Source organism: Engystomops pustulosus, chromosome 4 (genome assembly GCF_040894005.1).
Source record: "Engystomops pustulosus chromosome 4, aEngPut4.maternal, whole genome shotgun sequence".
Lineage (NCBI taxonomy): Eukaryota > Metazoa > Chordata > Amphibia > Anura > Leptodactylidae > Engystomops > Engystomops pustulosus.
The window spans coordinates 118,815,505-118,831,115 of NC_092414.1; the positions used below are offsets into that span (position 1 = coordinate 118,815,505).

A 15,611-nucleotide genomic window follows, 5' to 3' on the forward strand; every position below is an offset into this window, starting at 1 on the left:
CTGTGTAGGGAGAGATGAGTTAGAACCCCACAAGTATGAGTTCGGGTGTACCGGTGCCATCCACAACTTCTCAATCTCGACCCACTTAGTGTAGCCTCTGATGTTACCCAGTACGGTAGGTATCGTAATTGAGCAGCCCAATAATAATGGGCTATGTCCGGTACTGCTAGCCCTCCCTGGGCTTTGGGAGCAAGCATGACTGATTTTGGCATTCTATGCCTCCTGTTGTCCCATATAAAGTTAAAAACTGCTCCTTGCAGAGCCTTGAGTTCTGCCTGAGGTACTTTCAGAGGCAAAGTTTGGAAATAATTTAGTAGCTTTGGTAGCCAAGACATTTTAATTGCTGCAACTCGACCATGGAAATATGGTGTCCCCTCCATCTAGTTAGCATTGCCTTCAATTCCCTAAATAAGGGTGGGTAGTTAGCGTTATATAGAGACGAGTACGAGGCTGTTATTTGTACCCCAAGATACTTGACGGAGCCCGTCTTCCATTGGTAATTAAAGTTCTGTTGTAGTAATAAAATTCCGTAGTCGGAATATTAAATGGGAGGGCTTCCGTCTTCGAGGTGTTTGGGAATTAATTCTTAATGGTCATTTTCAGTTAATTTGAACATTTACAAAAAGATATACTATATACAGGCGGCCCCCTACTTAAGAACACCCAACTTACAGACGACCCCTAGTTACAAACGGCCCTCTGGATGTTGGTAATTTACTGTACTTTATCCTTAGGCTACAATAACCAGCTATAACAGTTATCTAAGGTGTCTTTAATGAAGCTTTATTGTTAATCCTGGTTCTTATGACAATCCAACATTTTTGAAATTCAATTGTCACAGAGACCAAAAACAATTTGTCTGTAGCTATAAATATATACAGTATATACAATTCCGACTTACATACAAATTCAACTTAAGAACAAACCTATAGAACCTATGTTGTACGTAACCAGAGGACTGACTGTATTACAAAAGTCTTTTTTTCCCACGTTTGTAACTATTGTAAAGGATCTTTATTAGAGATGAGCGAACACTAAAATGCTCGGGTACTCGTTATTCGAGACGAACTTTTCCCGATGCTCGAGTGCTCGTCTCGAATAACGAACCCCATTGAAGTCAATGGGAGACTCGAGCATTTTTCAAGGGGACCAAGGCTCTGCACAGGGAAGCTTGGCCAAACACCTGGGAACCTCAGAAAAGGATGGAAACACCACGGAAATGGACAGGAAACAGCAGGGGCAGCATGCATGGATGCCTCTGAGGCTGCATAATCGCACCATTATGCCAAAATTATGGGCAACAGCATGGCCATGACAGAGTGACAGAATGAAGCTAGATAGCATCTAAAACATCCAATAATTGACCCTGACACTATAGGGGACGGCATGCAGAGGCAGCGGCAGCAGGCTAGAGAGTGTCATGGCGACATACCCTAAATGGACTCAGGCTTCAAACCAATGGGTGGCAGAGAGGAACCAAAGGAGGTGAGCAAGAAGCGCTCAAATAATATCGGTACATGATAAAAGTTTGCCAGTATATTTTGTGGATTACACAGCAGGGTGGCGACAAAGTTAACATGGAAGCCATGAAAACAACCCAAAATTCTGCCTGACACAGCTCGTTTGATAAGGGGACGATGTATGGAGGCAGTGAACTAGTAGTAGATTAAAGGTGCTGCAGTTAAAACTATGTTAGTTGGATCTTGGCATGGAGCTGGCGCTCCGCTGCCAGGCGAGCTTTCGCCAATCCAAGCCCCTGTCTATAGGCTACTCCCCAAACAGCACTTCTAAGAACCTTTTGTATAAGATCAAGTGTAGTAGCGTTCTTATAAGTTTAGGATATGCCGGGTGAGGGGAATGTAAACAGATGCGCAAGAAGCGCTGAAATAATATCCCTAAATGGTAAAAGTTTGCAAGTATATTTTGGGGATTACACAGCAGGGTGGCGACAAAGTTAACAACTTTGATGTGGAATGCCCTGTAATAGCTCTTGGGCGGTGTGCCTTTTATCGCCTAGGCTCAGCAGTTTCAGCACCGCCTGCTGTCGCTTAGCGACGGCACTGCTGCTGTGCCTAGAGCTACCGACTGATGGCGCCATGCCCACGGATGGTAATTCGGAGGAGGAGGAGGTGGAGGAGGGGTGGGAGGAGGTATAGTAGGCCTTTGAGACCTGGACCGAGGTAGGCCCCGCAATTCTCTGCGTCGGCAGTATATGACCAGCCCCAGGGTCAGACTCGGTCCCAGCCTGCACCAAGTTAAGTGTAGTAGCGTTCTTATAAGTTTGGGATATGGCGGGTGAGGGGAATGTAAACAGATGCGCAAGAAGCGCATGATGCGCATGGAGCTGGCGTTCCGCTGCCAGGCGAGCTTTCGCCAATCCAAGCCCCTGTCTCTAGGCTACTCCCCAAACAGCACTTCTAAGAACCTTTTGTATAAGATCAAGTGTAGTAGCGTTCTTATAAGTTTAGGATATGCCGGGTGAGGGGAATGTAAACAGATGCGCAAGAAGCGCTGAAATAATATCCCTAAATGGTAAAAGTTTGCAAGTATATTTTGGGGATTACACAGCAGGGTGGCGACAAAGTTAACAACTTTGATGTGGAATGCCCTGTAATAGCTCTTGGGCGGTGTGCCTTTTATCGCCTAGGCTCAGCAGCTTCAGCACCGCCTGCTGTCGCTTAGCGACGGCACTGCTGCTGTGCCTAGAGCTACCGACTGATGGCGCCATGCCCACGGATGGTAATTCGGAGGAGGAGGAGGTGGAGGAGGGGTGGGAGGAGGTATAGTAGGCCTTTGAGACCTGGACCGAGGTAGGCCCCGCAATTCTCTGCGTCGGCAGTATATGACCAGCCCCAGGGTCAGACTCGGTCCCAGCCTGCACCAAGTTAAGTGTAGTAGCGTTCTCATAAGTTTGGGATATGGCGGGTGAGGGGAATGTAAACAGATGCGCAAGAAGCGCATGATGCGCATGGAGCTGGCGTTCCGCTGCCAGGCGAGCTTTCGCCAATCCAAGCCCCTGTCTCTAGGCTACTCCCCAAACAGCACTTCTAAGAACCTTTTGTATAAGATCAAGTGTAGTAGCGTTCTTATAAGTTTAGGATATGCCGGGTGAGGGGAATGTAAACAGATGCGCAAGAAGCGCTGAAATAATATCCCTAAATGGTAAAAGTTTGCAAGTATATTTTGGGGATTACACAGCAGGGTGGCGACAAAGTTAACAACTTTGATGTGGAATGCCCTGTAATAGCTCTTGGGCGGTGTGCCTTTTATCGCCTAGGCTCAGCAGTTTCAGCACCGCCTGCTGTCGCTTAGCGACGGCACTGCTGCTGTGCCTAGAGCTACCGACTGATGGCGCCATGCCCACGGATGGTAATTCGGAGGAGGAGGAGGTGGAGGAGGGGTGGGAGGAGGTATAGTAGGCCTTTGAGACCTGGACCGAGGTAGGCCCCGCAATTCTCTGCGTCGGCAGTATATGACCAGCCCCAGGGTCAGACTCGGTCCCAGCCTGCACCAAGTTAAGTGTAGTAGCGTTCTCATAAGTTTGGGATATGGCGGGTGAGGGGAATGTAAACAGATGCGCAAGAAGCGCATGATGCGCATGGAGCTGGCGTTCCGCTGCCAGGCGAGCTTTCGCCAATCCAAGCCCCTGTCTCTAGGCTACTCCCCAAACAGGGAACCTGTTCTAAGAACCTTTTGTATAAGATCAAGTGTAGTAGCGTTCTTATAAGTTTAGGATATGCCGGGTGAGGGGAATGTAAACAGATGCGCAAGAAGCGCTGAAATAATATCCCTAAATGGTAAAAGTTTGCCAGTATATTTTGTGGATAACACAGCAGGGTGGCGACAAAGTTAACAACTTTGATGTGGAATCCATGAAAACAACCCAAATTTCTGCCTGACACACCTCGTTTGATAAAGGGACGATGTATGGAGGCAGCTATATGGACGACTTTTGGAGGTAGCAATGGAGACAACGTGTGGAGGCTGCTATGGAGACAATTTAATTTGGATAGTGCCTGTATGTGGCAGTCCCAAACATTTTTCAAACCAGAGGAGCAGGTAGGTGGCCCTCCAGTAAAATGGGATAGATTGAGTGCCTGTATGTGGCAGTCCCAAAAATGTTTCAAACCAGAGGAGCAGGTAGGTGGCCCTCCAGTAAAATGGAATAGATTGAGTGCCTGTATGTGGCAGTCCCAAAAATTGTTCAAACCAGAGGAGCAGGTAGGTGGCCCTGCAGTAAAATGGAATAGATTGAGTGCCTGTATGTGGCAGTCCCAAAAATTGTTCAAACCAGAGGAGCAGGTAGGTGGCCCTGCAGTAAAATGGAATAGATTGAGTGCCTGTATGTGGCAGTCCCAAAAATGTTTCAAACCAGAGGAGCAGGTAGGTGGCCCTCCAGTAAAATGGGATAGATTGAGTGCCTGTATGTGGCAGTCCCAAAAATGTTTCAAACCAGAGGAGCAGGTAGGTGGCCCTCCAGTAAAATGGAATAGATTGAGTGCCTGTATGTGGCAGTCCCAAAAATTGTTCAAACCAGAGGAGCAGGTAGGTGGCCCTGCAGTAAAATGGAATAGATTGAGTGCCTGTATGTGGCAGTCCCAAAAATTGTTCAAACCAGAGGAGCAGGTAGGTGGCCCTGCAGTAAAATGGAATAGATTGAGTGCCTGTATGTGGCAGTCCCAAAAATGTTTCAAACCAGAGGAGCAGGTAGGTGGCCCTCCAGTAAAATGGGATAGATTGAGTGCCTGTATGTGGCAGTCCCAAAAATGTTTCAAACCAGAGGAGCAGGTAGGTGGCCCTCCAGTAAAATGGAATAGATTGAGTGCCTGTATGTGGCAGTCCCAAAAATTGTTCAAACCAGAGGAGCAGGTAGGTGGCCCTGCAGTAAAATGGAATAGATTGAGTGCCTGTATGTGGCAGTCCCAAAAATTGTTCAAACCAGAGGAGCAGGTAGGTGGCCCTGCAGTAAAATGGAATAGATTGAGTGCCTGTATGTGGCAGTCCCAAAAATGTTTCAAACCAGAGGAGCAGGTAGGTGGCCCTGCAGTAAAATGGAATAGATTGAGTGCCTGTATGTGGCAGTCCCAAAAATTGTTCAAACCAGAGGAGCAGGTAGGTGGCCCTGCAGTAAAATGGAATAGATTGAGTGCCTGTATGTGGCAGTCCCAAAAATGTTTCAAACCAGAGGAGCAGGTAGGTGGCCCTCCAGTAAAATGGAATAGATTGAGTGCCTGTATGTGGCAGTCCCAAAAATTGTTCAAACCAGAGGAGCAGGTAGGTGGCCCTGCAGTAAAATGGAATAGATTGAGTGCCTGTATGTGGCAGTCCCAAAAATTTTTTAAAACAGAGGACCGGGTAGGTGGCCCTCCAGAAAAATGGAATAGATTGAGTGCCTGTATGTGGCACTCACAAAAATTGTTTCAAACAGAGGACCGGGTAGGTGGCCCTCCAGAAAAATTAAATGCATGAAGTACTATAGCAAGAGCCAGTGGGCCCTGTCAAAAAATAGCCAGTTTCCTCTGCTTTACTGTACAAAGAGGAGGAGAAGGAGGAAAATGAGGAGGAGGAGGAGGAGTGGATCAATTATTCAGGTTGAGCTTCCTTCACCTGGTGGAGATTGGAAATTCTGAGAAATCCAGCCTTTATTCATTTTAATAAGCGTCAGCCTGTCAGCGCTGTCAGTCGACAGGCGTGTACGCTTATCGGTGATGATGCCACCAGCTGCACTGAAAACCCGCTCGGACAAGACGCTAGCGGCAGGGCAGGCAAGAACCTCCAAGGCGTACAGCGCCAGTTCGTGCCACATGTCCAGCTTTGAAACCCAGTAGTTGTAGGGAGCTGTGTGATCATTTAGGACGATGGTATGGTCAGCTACGTACTCCCTCACCATCTTTCTGTAAAGATCAGCCCTACTCTGCCGAGACTGGGGACAGGTGACAGTGTCTTGCTGGGGTGACATAAAGCTGGCAAAAGCCTTGTAAAGCGTACCCTTGCCAGTGCTGGACAAGCTGCCTGCTCGCCTACTCTCCCTCGCTACTTGTCCCGCAGAACTACGCACTCTGCCGCTAGCGCTGTCAGAAGGGAAATACTGTTTCAGCTTGTGCACCAGGGCCTGCTGGTATTCATGCATTCTCACACTCCTTTCCTCTCCAGGGATGAGAGTGGGAAGATTTTGCTTGTACCGTGGGTCCAGGAGAGTGAACACCCAGTAATCGGTGCTGGAATAAATTCTTTGAACGCGAGGGTCACGGGATAGGCAGCCTAGCATGAAATCTGCCATATGCGCCAGAGTACCAACGCGTAAGAATTCACTCCCCTCACTGGCCTGACTGTCCATTTCCTCCTCCTCCAACTCCTCCAACTCCTCTTCTTCTGCCCATACACGCTGAACAGTGAAGGACTCAACAATGGTCCCCTCTTGTGTCTCGCCAACATTCTCCTCCTCTTCCTCCTCATCCTCCTCCACCTCCACCTCCTCCGATATGCGCTGAGAAACAGACCTCAGGGTGCTTTGGCTATCAACAAGGGAATATTCTTCCCCCGTCTCTTGTGACGAGCGCAAAGCTTCCGACTTCATGCTGACCAGAGAGTTTTTCAACAGGCCAAGCAGCGGGATGGTGAGGCTGATGATGGCGGCATCGCCACTGACCATCTGTGTTGACTCCTCAAAGTTACTCAGCACCTGACAGATATCAGACATCCACGTCCACTCCTCATTGTAGACTTGAGGAAGCTGACTGACCTGACTACCAGTTCTGGTGGAAGTTGACATCTGGCAGTCTACAATCGCTCTGCGCTGCTGGTAAACTCTGGATAACATGGTCAGTGTTGAATTCCACCTCGTGGGCACGTCGCACAACAGTCGGTGAGCGGGCAGTTGGAGGCGGCGCTGCGCTGCCCTGAGAGTGGCAGCATCTGGGCTGGACTTCCTGAAATGCGCACAGATGCGGCGCACCTTCGTGAGCAAATCAGACAGATTGGGGTATGTCTTGAGGAAACGCTGCACTATCAGATTTAACACATGGGCCAGGCATGGCACATGTGTCAGTCTGCCGAGTTGCAGAGCCGCCACCAGGTTACGGCCGTTGTCACACACAACCATTCCCGGCTTGAGGTTCAGCGGTGCCAGCCACAGATCAGTCTGCGCCGTGATGCCCTGTAATAGCTCTTGGGCGGTGTGCCTTTTGTCGCCTAGGCTCAGCAGTTTGAGCACCGCCTGCTGTCGCTTAGCGACGGCACTGCTGCTGTGCCTAGAGCTACCGACTGATGGCGCCGTGCCCACGGATGGTAGTTCGGAGGAGGAGGTGGAGGAGGGGTGGGAGGAGGAGGAGGCATAGTAGGCCTGAAACACCTGGACCGAGGTAGGCCCCGCAATCCTCGGCGTCGGCAGTATATGAGCAGCCCCAGGGTCAGACTCGGTCCCAGCCTCCACCAAGTTAACCCAATGTGCCGTCAGCGATATATAGTGGCCCTGCCCGGCAGCACTCGTCCACGTGTCCGTGGTCAGGTGGACCTTGTCAGAAACGGCGTTGGTCAGGGCACGGATGATGTTGTCTGACACGTGCTGGTGCAGGGCTGGGACGGCACATCGGGAAAAGTAGTGGCGGCTGGGGACCGAATACCGAGGGGCGGCCGCCGCCATGAGGTTGCGAAAGGCCTCGGTCTCTACTAGCCTATAGGGCAGCATCTCCAGGCTAAGCAATCTGGAGATGTGCACATTAAGGGCTTGGGCGTGCGGGTGGGTTGCACTATATTTGCGTTTCCGCTCCAGCGTCTGGGGTATGGAGAGCTGAACGCTGGTGGATGCTGTGGAGGATCGTGGAGGCGACGATGGGGTTTTTGTGCCAGGGTCCTGGGCAGGGGGCTGACTAGCAGCTGACACAGGGGAAGGAGCAGTGGTGTGCACGGCCGGAGGTGAACGGGCTTGTTGCCACTGAGTGGGGTGCTTAGCATTCATATGCCTGCGCATACTGGTGGTAGTTAAGCTAGTAGTGGTGGAACCCCTGCTGAGCCTGGTTTGGCAAATGTTGCACACCACAGTCCGTCGGTCATCCGGTGTTTCCTTAAAGAACCTCCACACTTCTGAAGATCTAGCCCTCGCCGCAAGAGCCCTCACCACGGGAGCTTCACTAGTTGACAGTGGCGCTGATGCACCAGCTCTGGCCCTGCCTCTCCGTCTGGCCCCACCACTGCCTCTTCCAACCTGTTCAGGTCGAGGACTCTCCTCCGTCTCAGAAGCACTGTGTTCACCCGGCCTCTCAACCCAGCTTGGGTCTGTCACCTCATCATCCTCCGATCCCTCAGTCTGCTCCCCCCTCGGACTTCCTGCCCTGACAACAACTTCCCCACTGTCTGACAACCGTGTCTCCTCATCGTCGGACACCTCTTTACACACTTCCACTACGTCAAGAAGGTCATCATCACCCACAGACTGTGACTGGTGGAAAACCTGGGCATCGGAAAATTGCTCAGCAGCAACCGGACAAGTGGTTTGTGACTGTGGGAAGGGTCCAGAAAACAGTTCCTCAGAGTATGCCGGTTCAAATGCCAAATTTTCCTGGGAGGGGGCAGACTGGGGGGGAGGAGGCTGAGGTGCAGGAGCTGGAGGAGTGGGGATTTCGGTGACATGGGTGGACTGCGTGGAAGACTGACTGGTGGTGGACAAATTGCTCGAAGCATTGTCAGCAATCCACGACATCACCTGTTCGCACTGTTCTGGCCTCAACAGTGCTCTACCACGAGTCCCAGTAACTTCAGACATGAACCTAGGGAGTGTAGCTCTGCGGCGTTCCCCTGCTCCCTCATCAGCAGGTGGTGTCTCACCCCGCCCAGGACCACGGCCTCTGACCCCTGCAGTAGTTGGACGCCCACGTCCCCGCCCTCGTCCTCTACCCCTAGCCCTCGGGTTAAACATTTTTAAAATGAGAGTTATAACTTTTTTTTTTTTTTTACTTCTTTTTGTTTTTTTTGGTGTTTTTTTGTGTTTTTTGTTTTTTAAGTTTTTTGAGTTTTTAAAACCAAACAATCCTATCCTATTGCTATGGCTATTTTCTAGCCAAGTATCAAAGGAAGCACACTACTATGCCAGATGAGATGACACTGAGTTATTGCCTAATAGAAATCCAACCCCTACTGAATTTTGCCACTTCGGCCTTTGCTATGGATATGTGCGCCACTAAGCGCAGAACCCAGCGGTCGCAAGTCTCACTACAAATTGCTCAGAATTGGCAAGTACATGCACTGCAGAAACTACAGCCACCAGCAGATCAACCAGAAATCAAATATATAGAACGCTACTGTAGGCTTCAAGAAGCTGTTTGTATTCTCCTATGGCTATTTTCTAGCCAAGTATCAAAGGAAGCACACTACTATGCCAGATGAGATGACACTGAGTTATTGCCTAATAGAAATCCAACCCCTACTGAATTTTGCCACTTCGGCCTTTGCTATGGATATGTGCGCCACTAAGCGCAGAACACAGCGGTCGCAAGTCTCACTACAAATTGCTCAGAATTGGCAAGTACATGCACTGCAGAAACTACAGCCACCAGCAGATCAACCAGAAATCAAATATATAGAACGCTACTGTAGGCTTCAAGAAGCTGTTTGTATTCTCCTATGGCTATTTTCTAGCCAAGTATCAAAGGAAGCACACTACTATGCCAGATGAGATGACACTGAGTTATTGCCTAATAGAAATCCAACCCCTACTGAATTTTGCCACTTCGGCCTTTGCTATGGATATGTGCGCCACTAAGCGCAGAACACAGCGGTCGCAAGTCTCACTACAAATTGCTCAGAATTGGCAAGTACATGCACTGCAGAAACTACAGCCACCAGCAGATCAACCAGAAATCAAATATATAGAACGCTACTGTAGGCTTCAAGAAGCTGTTTGTATTCTCCTATGGCTATTTTCTAGCCAAGTATCAAAGGAAGCACACTACTATGCCAGATGAGATGACACTGAGTTATTGCCTAATAGAAATCCAACCCCTACTGAATTTTCCCACTTCGGTCTTTGCTATGGATATGTGTGCCACTAAGAGCTAAACACAACGGTAGCAAGTCCCCCTGCTAATTCCTCACAAAATGGTAAAAGATGCAAATTAAAATAAAAAAAGTAGAACGTTATTGTAGCCCTAAGAAGGGCTGTTGGGTTCTTTGAGAATCACTCCTGCCTAACAGTAAGCTAATAGAACACCCTAACGCTTTCCCTGAGCAGCAGCAGCTCTCTCCCTAGCGGCATCCAGAGACAGAATGATCCGAGCAGCGCGGCCAGCGGCTAGTCTATCCCAGGGTCACCTGATCTGGCCAGCCAACCACTGCTATCGACGTGTAAGGGTACCACGTCATGCTGGGTGGAGTGCAGAGTCTCCTGGCTTGTGATTGGCTCTGTTTCTGGCCGCCAAAAAGCAAAACGGCGGGAGCTGCCATTTTCTCGAGCGGGCGAAGTATTCGTCCGAGTAACGAGCAGTTTCGAGTACCCTAATGCTCGACCGAGCATCAAGCTCGGACGAGCATGTTCGCTCATCTCTAATCTTTATTCATTTGCCCTATTTTGACATTTACACGAACAAAGAATGGAACTGTACTAAACACCCAGTATATAGGAAGATATGGAAGACCAAGAATTGTTAAATCAAAACAGATTTATCATGAAGGGAAGTTATTCTTGTGGGAGTATGCATTGCAGCAAATAGATCAAAAGGTGTGCACCATTGTAAAAACATTTATAACTGAACATGGCTACAATTGACTTCTCTTTGCCACCCTTTTACTGTAATGAGCTTGTGACATTGTACTAAAACTCACACAGAAAATCCTTGTGTATAGAGGCTTACCATACCCAGTAAGTGCAGTTTTTTACAGCTTTGTTTGGCACAGAATATTTAATGGTACCGTTTGGAAGAGCAATTTGTTCAGCAGAAAACAAGCTTTAACCCCATGTGACGCAGTACTGAGCCCTCTCCATACAGGCTGAGCCCTCTCCATACAGGGTGGGCGTTTTCTGCATATTACAGCAAACACCCACCAGTCATCTACCCACTTTGGACTAGATTGCCGCCCCTGTGACAACATCAGAGGGGCGGCTATTGGTTGCCATGACAGCCTAGGATATTCCTCAGACCTGAGGCTGTCTGGTTTCAACCTATTCATTACAATGTGCAATTTACAAAATTCCCATATACTGCCATACTGTAGTGTGTCAGTATATGGCAGGATCAATCAGACAACCTAGAGTTAAAGTACCTTAGGGGATATGAAATATATTTAAAAAAATGTAAAAAAAGGAAAAAAAGTCCTAAAAATTCCCCCTTTTCTCTAGAAGTCATATGAACATAAATAAACAGTAAAAATCATAAACATGTTAGGTATCTCCGTGTCCCAAAATGGCCGATATATTAAAATATAATAAAGTTTTTTTTACAGCGTTTAAAATGGAATGGAACGTAATGGAAAATAGCGCCCAAAAGTATCCAAAATTCTATAAAAAGTTATTTAAGACCATTCATTACTAAGAATGGTAGCATTAAAAATGTCATAAAAAGTGGCAAAAATAATATTTTTTTTTTTACAGGAGGTTTTAATTTTTGTAAATGTATGAAAATAAAACCTATACAAATTTGGTATCCCCATGATCGCACCGACTCAAAGAATGAAATAGATGTGTCCTTTGGGGCGCACAGTGAAAGGGGTAAAAAATAAAAGCCCACAAGTATACTGTGCAAATTTTTTACTGCATTTGGAATTTTTTTCCTGCAGGGTGGAATATCGTCACTATGAAGTGCACTTTGTTACACAGAAAACAAGCCTTCATACAGCTCATTACATGGAAAAATCAAAAAGTTATGGATTTTTGAAAATGGGGAGTAAAAAATGGAAATGCAAAAATGAAAAAGGTCCTTGGCATTAAGGGGTTAAATATAGCTTTGCATACAAAAAGATAAAAACAATATGACTTTTGCAAGGTGGAGTACAAAATGTACAAAATGGAAAAGCAAAAATGGAGTACAAAATGGAAAAGCAAGCACATAAAAATTCGGTGTCCTGAAAGGGTTAATTATTTGTATAAATCATAAACATATCTGAGGTCTGCAAGTTCTATAGTTTTTAGTCTATTTTCTATAGTTTCTATTCTTTTACAGTAACGTGACAGCAATACAGTGCCCCTAAAGAATGCCCCTTGTTCCTGATTACAGATCTGGGAGTTAATGGGGTGTTCCCATTTCAGCAAGTGTATTTTATTGTTTGTATTATGAAAAGCTATATGTTTTTCTAATATACTTGATCAATTCCTTACTATTTTCTTGATCCCTGCTTTCTGTAATTCTATAGGAAGCTGCTGTCTTTTCTTCCATTGGATAAAAATGTATCCATGGTCACACCGGTGTACGGCTCGGTATAACGCTCTAATTAATCTCGGTGATATAATGACCCGTTCAAATATGTGACAGACTATTGCACGGTTTCCAGTAGCGATTGTAACAGTACTGATGTAATGGCCCAAGAAAGTGGTATTTTATTGACCATAAGATGAGAATAAAAGAGAAATGTTTGGAACTTTAAGTTGGAGTCGAGAGTTTGGGTGCGTCATGCGTGACCAGGGCATTTTTCTGGGTTCATGAGGGAACATGTAGACCAATAATAAACAGAAAAAAAGAATTTGTGGAGAATACCCTACCAAGGTATAATCATTCCGTATCTAGAACAGTATTATTTAAAGAGTAGATTAACCACAGGGGGGTTTAAAACATATTTAGACCAGCTGAAGGGTTCTTTATGTTGATGAGGAAGTGAAGACATCAATGTAATCTTGTATCATTATATGCTGCATGATTACATTTTTTTATTATACTGTATCATAGTTTGCCCTACATGCATATATCTGAGTTCCACTTAAAAAATGGCACAAAGGGTTAGGGATTACTGTCAGAATAAAAGCCTAAATCATTCACAGCTGTATTTATTTCTCCCATCCAAACAAGCATAGACAATTTTCATTCATTTACTACCAGGGTGTCTTCTTGGGGGACAAGGATGTCTGCCACATCAAAACTTGATATTGTTATGGCTTATGATTTCCTGACATTCATTAAGAAATTTCATTTTGAATAGATATGTCCTGTTTGGGCAATGAAGACATGACTATGCCATCTTTTGGAAATTAACATTTGTATGAAATGGCTGCTAGGCAGATTTTGAAATCTAACACACTGATACACAAAATATATTAGATTCTATAACTTTATTTATCACATATAACATTCATAAATCTTTGTTATCTGAAACCATAATACTCAGTTAATGACATTCTAAATACTTTTTGAAAAATGTACTTCAGTGTGATAGTGTAGAGGTAAAGAGTGGCAGTATAATATTTCTCAAAATTATATAAGGGGTGGAATGTGTAAGACTTGGAGTTTATGTTTAATATGCTGCAAGAAATACTGCTTCTTTGAGTGTTAAACAGCAATGTGAGGATCATCAACACCTTTCACATTAACACTTTCTCTGCACAGCTTGTGACATAGCAGCTGGGCAGGTGTTATCACTCACCATGTTTCTCAGCACAACCTAAATAAAGAAGCAATTCATCATTCATTTTTTAAACAGTCAAAAAGTACCAGATTCAACCTTGAAGCAGACATCTCATTGAGAAATATATACAGGACCCCCTGCTAACTGTAACAGCCATAGTAAAACCTGCATTTTGCTTCTCTGTATTTATCACCAGCACTTATAGCACAGAGTTTCAAAAGTTTCCAGGTCCAGAACTGATATTTCCTGTTATTAAAAATCATCCACTGACTAAACATATTTTATTATGTTCACCCTGAAATTCAAGTATTGTGTTTAATAATCTTTATATGTGGCTAGAAATCCTAAAATTTTATACTGTAGTCATCTTAACCCCTTTGTGACCAAGGCACTTTAATGCCTTTCTGTTCACATCAAAATGTGTTAAATAAAACATTTTTTTTAAGTTTTAATAGTCCCTTTTAATTTTTAGATTTGTTGCATATATTGGACTTCTATATAGTACCAATAGAGAAATAGTATTAGTTTATTTTAAGTTTTATATAAAGAAAAAATGACCAAACATGGTTAAAATGTTTATTTACTTGCCAAAGATACCATATTTATTTAGTACGTGCTCCCTGACATTAGTGGTTGTGTGGGCTTAGTTTGAGTGCTATATAGTGGTAAACTTTCTAGCATAAAGTTGTAAAAATAAAGTGTGAGGACACGCTTTTTAATTGTTAAGTACTATACATTACAAAAATTTAATTTTAAAGTTGCCTAATGTATACATCCCATCTGCATGGTACATTAATAATCAGGGTGTATCTACTGAAATCAGTCAGCGCTGAATCTAGTTTTTCAAACTTAACAAAAGATAATTATTTTAAAGAGTCCATATAGTTCAATATTCAATTTTAAGCCTATTTTTCTAATGATTATTATTAACCCCTTCATGTCAGAATGTTCAGGTCAATGTTTGCATTGCTGCTATAAACCTTTACCAAAATATATTACAAATATGTACAGTGTCGATCCATCACCATTTACAGGTTCAGAGACAGAGGGTGCATGTACTTTTGAAAAGTGTCTTCTGCAGCTGCCTTTTACATTCTGCCTGCAGCTGACAAAGCAGAGGCCCTTATACAAAAGTCCCTTTTAGAGGTGTATGGCCAAACTTAATAATTACAATTTCTTAAATATTTAAAGGGGTATTCCAGGAACCAGCATAATTCATATACAAGTGGGCACTCAAAATATAAGCTAATGTGTAATTAGTTGTTATTTAAAATTTTGCTCCCCTTAGCACAAAATGCTGGTGACATAGACTGTAATGAAGAATTAAAATGCTACTGGCCGTTAATTTCCTCTGTGCGGTCCGTTGCAGGACAGAAGATGGCCGCTGGTCACATGTCCACATAACATGTCCTGCACCTGCCTGGGCAGGTCATGTGATCACCACTACGTTTGGCTGTAGTCGGTTGGTTGCAGTACATCCAGTATGGTCAGTGTTCTGGTGATGGCAGTTACACATCATTACTATGGTAACAGAGAAAGAAAACCTGTTACATCATCACTAGGAGCAGAGCCTATGAGGGAGGAGGAGTTACTGAGAACTAAAGGATCATGGAACTTGTAGTTTCCAGTGGCGGCCATCTTAGTGATAACTCCACCTACTTATGAGAGACCATAAATTTTGTAAATCATAAAATCAAATTATTTAAGCTCCGTTTTGTGACTAATGACATTGAGTATTGTTGTATTCATTTATTTATATCATTATGGGTTTTTGTGTCAGATGTTCATATTCCCGGAATACCCCTTTAAGTAAAGCATTACTGTAAAGTTACTGACAACAAAATAGTTTTAACACAGCTGGAGAGAGTTGACAACAATTCCAATGATACCTATATCAGGCTGCTAGGTTATTCCTAACCTTAGATACAGCCAGATATATCTATCAGCCCTTTTTATAAAATCATATACAGCTATTCCTGAAGTGGATAGCCCTTCCTGGTTGTAACATCAGCTAAGGGCATTGAATTAGGGGCACTGAGGGCATTCATTTGAATCAGGACAGCATGTTT

The 15,611-nt window shown here is 45.0% G+C and overlaps 1 protein-coding gene across 4 annotated transcripts in view; it reads left to right on the top strand.

The window, feature by feature from the left end:
* The window catches only part of RELN (reelin), a 510,672-nt gene that overhangs the window by 337,041 nt on the left and 158,020 nt on the right, over window positions 1-15,611 (top strand). The window lies entirely within an intron of this gene.